This window comes from Triticum dicoccoides, chromosome 3B, assembly GCF_002162155.2.
Source record: "Triticum dicoccoides isolate Atlit2015 ecotype Zavitan chromosome 3B, WEW_v2.0, whole genome shotgun sequence".
Classification (NCBI taxonomy): Eukaryota; Viridiplantae; Streptophyta; class Magnoliopsida; order Poales; family Poaceae; genus Triticum; species Triticum dicoccoides.
The window spans coordinates 653,033,458-653,040,936 of record NC_041385.1 but is presented as its reverse complement, the minus strand read 5'-3'; the positions used below and the strand labels follow the sequence as shown (position 1 = coordinate 653,040,936).

The following is a 7,479-nucleotide window of genomic DNA, read 5'->3' as shown; positions in this document are numbered from 1 at the left end:
ATACTCCAAACACTGATGTATATAGACATATTTTAGAGTGTAGATTCACTCATTTTGCTCCGTATGTAGCACTCTCCCTCGCCCCTCGACCCCCGCCCACGTGGTGGACGTGTAGCAATTCATTCGATCTCATATAGCCAGAACGATATATACTGCACTACCATTATTGCTCGACTTCCCAAAGAGGCGAAGAGCCAATCGCAAGGTTAATATTTTGGAGATGCCAAGCGCAAGGTTATAGGAGAACGAGTAGTAGGTGCCGCCTCATTTATAAATAAAGTTTTTTTCTTCAGTGGCACGTACACAATATTACAGGTTCATATGGAGAGAAAAGGAAACCGCTCCACTATATACATAGTCAGGATGGGCCAGCCTACACGGTTGCTTGCTGGGGTTGCTCTCTTCACACTCTCTCGCACAAAACGACTGTGGCCACATCTCTAACATCCCGGCGGATCACGTCCGCTGGGGGAAGGAGTGGATGCTTAGTGTAGATGCGGTCGTCGTCACCGACGGTGAAAACCCACTATCGGCACGTCCCGATCAGGGGTCCCTCCGTTCTCTCTCACAAAGCCGGTGAGGTTGCCTTCGTCCCTTCCTCACTGCCGCGACGTGGTCAGTTGCCACCTCCCGCCGCCCTCCTCAAGGTTGAGCTATGTCCCTTAGGTACAACTCCCTTTACAGCCGGCTTGCACCACTGCTCCAACTGCCCACATCACTCCCTGTGTATATTTCTCGACTTCTTTCCCCGCACATACCTCTACTGGCTTCTACATACTGTATTTATGAATCAACTAGTCCCAGTAATCTTATTCTAATCACGCTTCTTAAATTTCTTTGCCACAGGGATGCTCATCTTGATTTTGGTGAAACTGCACAAAATGATCCGATGGTCAAAAGGTTGCAAACATCATTTCTTGGGTAGCCCCATGTTGCCAGCAAATTTAAGCCTGGTTAGGGTTTATGGTTCAAGGTCTAGGGACTGCATGGATCATTTTTTTCTTTAGTTGCCTCTGTTCCAAAATAAGTGTCAACTTTAGTAGTAGTACAACTTTGTACTAAAGTTTGCATAAAGTTGACACTTATTTTGGAACGGAGGGAGTACATATTGGCTATGATTTGTCAATCATTGAGATGCAATAGCATGCATGTTAGTCTCCTTTGTATTTGATGAAATGTTGCAACGGGCAACCTTGGACGCAAGATACATGTAACAGAAGCTGGAAGCTTCATAGCATTGTACAAATTTATCTCTCTGATAAATTACAGTATGTACTATGGCAGATGGCAAAGGCATGGTCGGCGGATGGCAAAGGCTTTGTCATCTGCCAGCAGATGGCGAATAGTTTGTCTGAAACCCTGCCAGTAAAGGCTTCTTTGCCATCTGTTGGCTGATGGCAAAGAGCCTGTGGCTTTGCCATCTACTGGCAGATGGCAAAGCCTCTTAACGGGGTTAGCCCCGTTAGAAGGCTAACGGCATACTTTGCCATCTGCCAGCAGATGGCAAAGGCTGTAGGCTCTTTGCCATCTGCCAGCAGATGGCAAAGGCTGCAGGCTCTTTGCCGTCTGCCAGCAGATGGCAATGGCTGAATGCTTTGCCGTCTGCTGTCAGATGGCAAAAAGCCCAAATAGGCCAGCCCAAATGTTACATGTAGATGACACCTGGCCTCTTTGCCATTTGCCAGCTGATGGCAAAGCTCTTTGCCATCTGCCAGCAGATGGCAAAGTGACTATATTGCCCCATTTAATTTTGTTTTTTCTTATATCAATTCATTTTCACAGAAATCAAACACAAATATATTTATATGACCAATATAGCATATTCAACACATATTACCAATAGTCATGAACACATATGTATCCAACACATGTTACCAATGGTAGCAAGTTTCATCCGTACATATACATAGTTTCATCAATATTACACAGTTTCATCCATAGGTAGCAAGTTTCACAAGCTCAAAACAAAAACTAAATACAAGCACTCCATCAACCCAAGCTTCCGTGATCTTAAGCAAATCTGTAAAATGGGAAAGAAGAAAGTTAGAAGAAGAAGATTATTATGATGCAACTAAAATGTGAAGATTATTATGATGCAACTTATATCTGTAAAATAGGTCATTTTGGAGCTAAGTATGGTTATTATGTCATTTTTGAGCTAGCTAAGCATACTAAGTCATTTTGGTGTAAAACATGCTAAGGTCATTCTAGAGCTAAGTAAGTTTATTATGTCATTTTGGAGCTAGCTAAGCATGTGAAGTCATTTAGGAGCTAAAATATGTCATTTCTTAAGCATATTATGTCATTTTAGAGTTAGCTAAGCATATTAAGTCATTTTGGAGGAAAAGATGCTAAGTATAGGTCATTTTAACGTGCGACACCTTCTAACCCTTCAATACTGGTTTTTCAAGCAAACAACTTGCTCAACATAACATCATAGATAAGAAAATCGATACGTGTTGTTATAAGGGAGAAGTCATACACAGATGAATCAAACAAATTGGCACTGCCAACTCTTTTGCTACGATGTTTTATGAAACAAGTAATTAAAGAGCTCCCCAAAACTACATTCCATAAGGAATGAATAAGTATGCTTATAAGAAAAATGGAAGTTCATTCGTGTTGTGGAGAATATCATTAGAAAACGACACAGGCGCAAAGAAGGGACACCATTATTTCTCACCATGTATAAAGTTCTGTTACAGCTTAAAGTGCAGAAAAAGGGAAGTTCATAAATAATGCCTACTTTCTGTAACTCAGAGCACACTAGAGATGTTTACCAGGGTTCTATGTTTCATTTTTTAGCTTATTTTCTCCAAAAAGGATCTATCTCTAGACATGGTTTTAAATAGCGACCACTATGACCGTTATTGCGGCCGCTATTGCGATAGCGTGGCCTGGCCGCTACAAGTTAAACGCTGCGGTAGTATATAGCGTGATTGACACGATGCGGCCGCAATAGCGACTGTTAGAGCGCAATAGCGGACATTTAGGTGGTGTTAGTTGCGGTCATAGTGGGCAAATTTGAGACGCGCACCCAACCGGACAACCCTAAATCCACTCACTCCCTCTCCTCTCCGGTTGGCGGCTGGCGACCGGCGCCTCCCCTAGATCCAGCGGCGGCACGGCTGACGCCGGACGGAGAGGCAGAGAAGAGATCATCGGATGGTGCTTCCCTAGCACTCACTGTCTCCCTGTTCGTTAACTGGGTGGCCACTTCTTGATCGGCTCGATGCCCTTCACCGGTCGACGACGGGCCAACGCAGCGAGTCGTGGGCTCGTGGGGGTGGCAGCGACCACATCCGCTCCGTTGTCCCCTTCCTGCGCAGCTGCTCAACGCCCTACTTCTCGACGTCCCAATCCGGCTGCCTGACTTCCCAACTGCTGCTTCTCACCACGCTTCACCACCTCAAGGAGTCAAGGTATAGGCTCTCTCTGCTTTTAATTTATACGAATCGATGCATAGCCTAGTAGACAAAATTGGGGGAAGCCCAGATCCTAGGTCAGTATGACAGTACACAGTCTCTGCTTTTTATTTGTACACAACTCACTGCTCACCGTGGTTCTCCTCGGCTAGAACAAGCAGCAGATGCATCACTGAACAAATTTTAGTTTATACTGGTAAATTCGTCCGGTAGATAGTACTCAGTACATACTCTGTACATTTTATCTGTAGTGTTAAATGTTGTTTATGAATTCAGTTTGTACTGATAAACTTGCAGTCTTTGCCTTCTGTTTGTACTCTTAAATTTTGTTTTATATATTCAGTTTTTACTGATAAACTTGCATAGTACAGTCTTTTTCTTTTGTTATATTGATAAATGTTCTTCTATATATTCCGTTTTTACTGATGTACAGTCTTTTCCTTTCTTTATACTAATAAATGTTGTTTACTTATTTTTTCTGCAAATAGCTTATGTTTCTTTCTTTCTTTTTGCAGTAGTAGGCTACTAGCACAATGTCATCAGTAGGATCAGGGGCTTCTTCTGCTGCCGCAACCAGAAGAACACGAAAAGAACAGTGTTGGATGCAGATACTGCTTGAACTTTTTCAATGGTGGCATTACCAGATTTAAGAAGCACTTGGCTGGAATAAAAAAGGATTATGTATGTTGCCGACAGGTTCCTGATCATGTTAAAGAGCAGATGCTTACATTGATAGCTGACAATGAGAAAAAGAAGGATAAATCACTGAAGAAAATGTTGGAGTTGCAAGAGGAGGTTAGAGAGATGTATGGTCAGAGTGGGAATGAGGATTCAGATTGCGCAATCGTTGATTATCTTGCTACTATAGCAAGTGGAAGCTCTCAAGTTCCTAAGAAGCCTCAGACCAAGGGTCCAACGGATAAGTATCGAGCACGGCCAGGATTGGGAAAGCAAACTACAGTGAATGCACATTACAAGGTCAAAGAAGCAAAGATAACTTATGATTATATCTGTGACTTCTTTATTGAGGGTGCCCTTGCTCATAATATTGCTAGTCTTACATCATTTGCTCGAACGGTAGGAGCAATGGTTGTACTTTTGGTTATTAGGCGATGGTCTAATGGATCATGGAGTATGAATGTTTAAATATATGATATTACTAGCTCTTGGTTGTACTTTTGAAGTCTGAACTTATTTATGAAATGATGAAGTAGAATGCCTATGAAACAAATCTGTTTGCGTTTGGTGTTTAACAATAGTATTTGTTTGCATGGTTACATGCTTGAATATTGTCCAGATGGACCAATTTTTTGTGCAGATACTTATATAAAAGACAATTATTCGATTCAATTGTTGTATTGTTTGTCAACGGTTTGGTAATATACATAACAATCTCAAATTTGCAAGTGTTTTTAAAAATCCGCTATGCGGACATAGCGTCCGCAATATCACCCGCTATCCACATTCCGCTATGCTGACCTCAATCCGCTATCAGCCCGCTATCCGCTATTTAAAACCTTGTCTCTAGGGAAAGTAAACATATTTTCTCATGCAAACTACATTCTAATTAGTAGTTTTTTAAATAAACTGATTGGATATACTTACCATCCGGACCTCACTGCATGCTGAACCAGGCGAATACTAAGAGGTGCATATCCAGCAAAGATGTATGCTATATCATCAGGGCTGAGATTGAAAACAGGAACATTTTAGTGATAGTTGTTATCATGACCAAGATAACTTGCAATCACAGTTAAGTATGGAAATTTAGTAACAAATGCACAACAGGCAGAAGAATGAATGTTCCCAGAAGTGTTATGAATTCTTTTGCATCTCACAACAGCTCAAGACTCCAAAAACATTTCAGTTAGAGTCAAAGTCATTTGCAGATCAGTATGGGTACTTTTTAAGAACATAATTAGCCAGTTTTGAAAATAAACAAAAAAATACATTAATAAACTACACCTTCTGAAAGATGAAAAATTTGTGGAGATTAATTCAGCATAAAGTTTTATAAGTGAAACTTGAAAGAGAAGCCAAAGTAAGTCAGAAGTTTATGCAGTTAATACTTTTCAGGATCCTTTATATCAACTATAAGCTGGAGAGCTCTGCTAATAACAGGCCAATTAGTCCTTGATTCCTGCACAACATGATAGTATATTATAGAAACTGATGCGAGAGGAACTGGAATGAATATAACAAGATAGATCACCATTGAGGAGCTGCTTAAGGATCTGAAACAAGAAGAAAACCAAGTTGAGAGTAGCTACTTTGACTAACCTGCCTTTTAACAAGGCCAGCTTTTTCCAGATTGTATAACAAGGGCATGTGCTCAAAGCCATAACTGTGCAGTATTTCCCGCCTAGAAAAAGCAGAAACATGAATCAAGACTATAACATACATTTTGTATGTTGCAAATTTGTAAAGTGAAAATATACATGGAGTTTTAACACAAAGTATCATGAAATCTCAGAAATACAATGATTTATAAAGAAATATAAGAATACCTCAAGTAGTCAAAATTCTTCTTGGGCAACCCAGCATTTGTAAGGGAAAATAACACTAGAAGGCGAAGTACAATTTCAATAGGCTCTTGCTTCTGTATAATCTCCTCAATGTACTCGTAACACCTGGGCATGGTTAGCTTAGTTTAGTATTTCAACACAGATCAGAGGAAACTAATCGACAGCAGCTTGGTATCCTAAAAGCCAAAAACAAGGGAGTGGATTGCACAAAATATTTTGGGGGAAACTTTCTATATGCCACTGGCAAATATTGAATCTTCTATCGGACCTATATTATTTTGGCATTAGACATGAAAAAACTTACTGTTTCATACCACTATGGCAATTGGTAGGCTAAAACGGTACCCATTAGCATTTTTCCGTTTTGTACCCTTCACATGTTAATAAATCAGGAAATGACAGCATACAGTCATCTAAGTTACTAGACCAACAGACACATGGAACCACAACAAAGCAACAAGCTAAGGTTGAGCCCAACAAAGCACGAGAAATCCATGTAGAAAATGAACGAAGAACTTCCACCCTTTAGAAGGCAAGAAAGGATAGTTCACGCCTCCGAAAAGGCTCCCACCTCCATTCCCCTCCCCACCACCACATGACTAAACAGGTTTAACCCTATGACGTGTGCATCCCAGTACACAATAGCTCATTGCTTCCTTTCTTCAGATGTTGCAGCTTGCAGATTGGTTCATTGCTTCCTTTCTTCAGATTACTTAGACCTGACCATCACGCCAATGGCAGGGGATCACCAAGTTTGAATCCTTGCTCTCTTCTACTGTTTCAGTGGAGTTCACCAGCTGAGCCCAGGCAGCCGCCCAGGCTTGACGAGCCATGGCTCCGCCAATGACCCTAGCCTCTTTCTCTTCTCGTCCGCTCGCTGCTGCCACCGAGAGCAACGGAGCTTCTCGCGCCCTCCAACATGTCGTGCCCAAGGGCTGCTCTGGATGCCTAGTGGTGGTCAGTGACGGGCGTATCTTGGCAAGGGTGCAGCAGCGGCAGGTGGCTCCACCGGAGGTGGTGTGCACTGTACCCTCCCCCCTCCCCTCCCTTGGCCCACCCAAGGTGTCAGCATGGGGGTCAGAGCTGTGCACAGCTGGTGATGCGGTCAGCGGTGTCCCTCATACAGCTCCCCACTCTCCACTATGGGCTAGGCGCGAGCGCCCGCACGCATTCCAAATCGAAATCTTTAGGCCGTGATCCATAGGGACTAGATCAATGGGAAAGATTACCGAAGCATGACCAAGTCTCGCAAGCAACTTGGACGCTTGCCGAGAAGATCGGCGGGAGGCCAGGAAGGCTAGGACTCACGGTCGACAAGGGCCACAGTGGCCGTGAGCACCGTGAGCGGGATGGGCGCATCAAACATGCGACAAGGATACCTGAATCTGAATTGTCGATGGCGCCGTGGCGGGGAGGGCCGTAGGAAGGGAGCGGCGCCGTGGCCTGCTCGGTGGAGGGGCGGGCTACGGTGGCGGGGAGGGCCGCGGGGCACGCCGCGGTGGCGGGGAGGCGCGGGGGAGGGCTGCGGT

At 43.3% G+C, this 7,479-nt stretch overlaps 1 long non-coding RNA gene across 1 annotated transcript; it reads right to left on the bottom strand.

The window, feature by feature from the left end:
- Positions 1–5,024: 5,024 nt before the first annotated feature.
- LOC119281736 lies at positions 5,025–6,004 on the bottom strand. The gene is made up of 4 exons (XR_005138530.1): positions 5,933–6,004; positions 5,706–5,787; positions 5,495–5,565; positions 5,025–5,111 (listed from the first exon to the last, which is right to left on the bottom strand). It is a non-coding gene; the product is annotated as an uncharacterized LOC119281736 (long non-coding RNA).
- Between the last annotated feature and the right edge of the window lie 1,475 nt (positions 6,005–7,479).